Source organism: Balaenoptera musculus, chromosome X, assembly GCF_009873245.2.
Source record: "Balaenoptera musculus isolate JJ_BM4_2016_0621 chromosome X, mBalMus1.pri.v3, whole genome shotgun sequence".
NCBI classification, from domain to species: Eukaryota; Metazoa; Chordata; class Mammalia; order Artiodactyla; family Balaenopteridae; genus Balaenoptera; species Balaenoptera musculus.
This window is the reverse complement of record NC_045806.1, coordinates 22,608,259-22,612,456: the sequence shown is the minus strand read 5'-3', so window position 1 is coordinate 22,612,456 and position 4,198 is coordinate 22,608,259. Positions and strand designations below refer to the sequence as shown.

The 4,198-nt window shown below is 37.5% G+C and overlaps 1 non-coding gene across 1 annotated transcript; it reads right to left on the bottom strand.

The window, feature by feature from the left end:
• Window positions 1-2,694: 2,694 nt before the first annotated feature.
• LOC118889367 lies at window positions 2,695-2,851 on the bottom strand. Its single transcript, XR_005018503.1, has one exon. It is a non-coding gene; the product is annotated as a U1 spliceosomal RNA (small nuclear RNA).
• Window positions 2,852-4,198: the final 1,347 nt, after the last annotated feature.

The window sequence follows — 4,198 nt, the reverse complement described above, 5'->3', positions numbered from 1 at the left end:
TGCAGTATTCTAACATTATAGCAATTTATTTTTTCTCTGCATTTCAGAAATTAAGTAAACACAAGTATAACAGTACCTCAGGTTTCTCAATGGGAAACAAAGAAACAAACAAAAAAAAAAGTAGCAAAACAGTTGTTATAATAGGATAAATGAAAATGGCATCTAGAATTAAAGCATCAGCCTTCACCAATGTGAATCCAGTTGATCAGCCAGTTGTTTGTGAGACAGTCTGGTGTGGGTGAGGAAGGATGGGAGGAGGAGAATTAATCCTGTAAAATATAAGGCATAAAAGGAGAGGAGGGCAGAAAAAGGGTATAAAGGGACCAGGCCTCTGGGAGATCCTAAAAGATTAATTTCAAGGTCTAGCCAGATTGAAACCTGTGTAAAATTTCCCAAATTATCATGCAAACAAAACTAGTGTACATTCATAGAAAATTGTCATATATTATAATTGGATCTATGCAGAAATGAGGACAAAAACTTTCAAGGTAGTATATTAAAGTGTACGTGACTTGATCCCTGTCCAAATTTCCACTTTAATCTCTCAGCAACCACCTCACTGTATATGTTCCGATAATAAGGAACTTTTTGAGTTTGATTGAACTCCCTTGTTGTTTCTCAATTTTGGCCTTTTTCAGAGTGTTCTTTCTGTCTAGAATACTTCCCTGCCCCCCCAGTTCTTACTTCCTTGGGTGATTCCTATTCACCCTCTGTAACACAACTTAGAAGTCACTTTGAAAAGGCTTGACTGGCTCCACTAAACCTGTACTGTGTATTCCTTCCATGTTCCTATATATCAACCCAGAGTTTATCATATTAGATTGTAATTCAAGATATGCTTTCAACCATAATTTGCTTCTTAAATTCTGTGAAGGCGCAAGGACATGGAAGCAGCTTAAGTGTCCATCAACAGATGAATGGATAAAGAAGAAGTGGCACATATATACAATGGAATATTACTCAGCCATAAAAAGAAATGAAATTGAGTTATTTGCATTGAGGTGGATGGACCTAGAGTCTGTCATACAGAGTGAAGTAAGTCAGAAAGAGAAAAACAAATACTGTATGCTAACACATATATGTGGAATCTAAACAACAACAACAACAAAAAATGGTCATGAAGAACCTAGGGGCAACACGGGAATAAAGACGCAGACATACTAAGGAATGGACTTGAGGATATGGGGAGGGGGAAGGGTAAGCTGTGACAAAGTGAGAGAGTGGCATGAACATATATACACTACCAAACGTAAAATAGATAGCTAGTGGGAAGCAACCGCATAGCACAGGGAGATCAGCTCGGTGCTTTGTGACCACCTAGAGGGGTGGGATAGGGAGGGTGGGAGGGAGAGAGACGCAAGAGGGAAGAGATATGGGGACATATGTATATGTATAACTGATTAACTTTGTTATAAAGCAGAAACTAACACACCATTGTAAAGCAATTATACTCCAATAAAGATGTTAAAAAAAAAAAAGAAAAATTCTGTGAAGGCAGGAGATACATCCAGTAACGATATGTCTCTTGTTCATCATAACATGCCTAATTTCTTGCACAGAGCCTGTTTCATATAGTAAATGCATCTGTTGATTTAAATCAAAATTGAATGGTGAAGAAAGATGGTTATTCATTAAGCATTCATTAACTACTTACTACAGAGCCCAAATAACTCAGAAGAAACAAAAGCTAATACTAGGGGGCTTCCCTGGAAGTGCAGTGGTTGGGAGTCCACCTGCCAATGCAGGGGACACAGGTTCGAGCCCTGGTTCGGGAGGATCCCACATGCCGCGGAGCAGCTGAGTCCGTGTGCCACAACTGCTGAGCCAGTGTGCCGCAACCACTGAGCCTGTGTGCCACAACTACTGAGGCCTGCACACCTGGAACCCGTGCTCTGTAGCGGGAGAGGCCACCGCAGTGAGGGGCCCCCGCTCGCCACAACTGGAGGGGGCCCACACAGAGCAGCGAAGACCCAACGCAGCCAAAAATAAATAAAAATTTTTTTAAATAAATAAATTTATTTAAAAAAAAAAGCTAATACTAGGCAAGGGGATAGAAACCAAGACAAAAGTTCAGCTACAAGTGGTTCAGGAGTTCAGACTGACACTTGGGTGGGAGGACCATTATATCATGTGACAGCCTGGGCCCCAAGGTGGGAGAAAAGGGTCATTTTGTGGTAAAAAGGGGATCCAGAATACAGTAGCAGATAGAAATGAGGCAAACCTCAGCTTTAGACAGAAACTATTTTGTGCTGTTATTTTTAGGACAAAAACCGATCTTTGATCAAAGTTGCAGAGAGAATAGAGTGGGGTTTAGCATTTTCCCTGCGATTAAAAATATATTTTTTATTTGATCAGTTCTATTGAAATACAATTTACACATAGAAAAATTATCCTTTTCGGAGTGCAGTTCTGGGAGTTTTAACAAATGTATACAGTCATGTAATCATCACCGTAATCACGATATAGACCAGGTCCACCAGTCCATCACTTTATGCCCTTTTGTAGTTATCCTTCACCTTCACCTCCACCCCTGGCAACCAGTGATCTGTTTTCTGTCCCTATAGTTGTGCCTTTTTCAGAATGTCATATAAATGGAATAATAAATTGTGTGGCCTTTTGAGCCTGGCTTCCCATAATTAGAGTAATGCATTTGTGATTCATTTGTATTTTTATGTGTGCATATTAGAGGTTTTTGGGGGTTTTTTTTAACCCCACAAGCACAAATTCTGCAATCAAGTTTCCCACATGTGGGAAAATCACAGGGGGTCAGCACATCCGCAGTGCAATGGGCAAGACTTGGCTTGGGAAAACCAACTTTGTGATCATACTATCTCTCCTGTCAAATAAGTATTTATTAGATTACCTTTTACTGCTGAGCAGTATTCTGCTGCTAGGTATATCACAGATTATTTATCCTTTCTCCCATTGAAGGCTATTTAGTTTGCTTCTAGTTTTTGGCCATTATGAATAAAGCCACCATACATACTCATGTACAAGTTTCTTGCGTGAAGATAAATTTTTTTCCCTCTTCAGGTAAAATAAAAATTTGACTTTAGCAAAAGGGCCAGACTTTTTTCCAAAGTTGCTATAATATTTTGTATTCTGAGCAGCAATTTATGAGAATTCCAGTTGCTCAACATCCTTGCCAATGCCTTGAGATTGTCAGGTTGTATATCTGAGTGTTCTCTTTTGTTTTTCATTTTATTTTTGTTTTAGCATTTCTAATCAGTGTATAATGATATTTCATGGTGGCATAATGATATTGAGTATCTCCTTTTCTTGTGTTCGATGTTAGACATATCTTTTCCTCATTGAAGTGTTTGTTTAAATCTTGTCCACTTGCACTTGCGATGTTTATTTCCTTCTTATTATTTATTGAGTTTTGAGATTCTTTTATATATGTGAGATACAAGTCCTTTACCAGATGTATGTTTTGCAAACATTTACCCTAATCTGTGATTTTCCCTTTCATTGTGTTAACAGCTTCTTTAGAAAAGCAGAAATTTTACACATTTATAATGTCCAACATAAATTTATTATGCCTCTTTTGATGTTGTATTTAAGAAATGCTATGTACCTCAAGTTCACAAAGATATTTTCCTCAAGGAGTTTTATGATTTCAGGTTTACATTTAGGTCTATGATTCAAGTCAATTTAATTTTGTATATTATATGAAATGTGAGTGATATTCATATTTTCTTATGGATATCTAATTGTTGCAGGATCATTTGTTGAAAATACTATTCTTTCTCCATTGAATTACCTTTGCACCTTTCTTAAAATCCTTAAAAAACTAAAAATAGAACTACCATATGACCCAGCAATCCCACTACTGGGCATATACCCTGAGAAAACCATAGGTCAAAAAGAGTCATGTACCACAATGTTCATTGCAGCACTATTTACAATAACCAGGACATGGAACCAACCTAAATGTCCATTGACAGATGATGGATAAAGAAGATGTGGCACATATATACAATAGAATATTACTCGGCCATAAAAAGTAGACTATTACTTGGCCATAAAAAGAAAAGAAATTGAGTTATTTGTAGTGAGGTGGATGGACCTAGAGTCTGTCATACAGAGTGAAGTAAGTCAGAAAGAGAAAAACAAATAACGTATGCTAACACATATATATGGAATCTAAAAAAAAAAAAATGGTACTGATGAACCTAGTTGCAGGCAGGAATAAAGA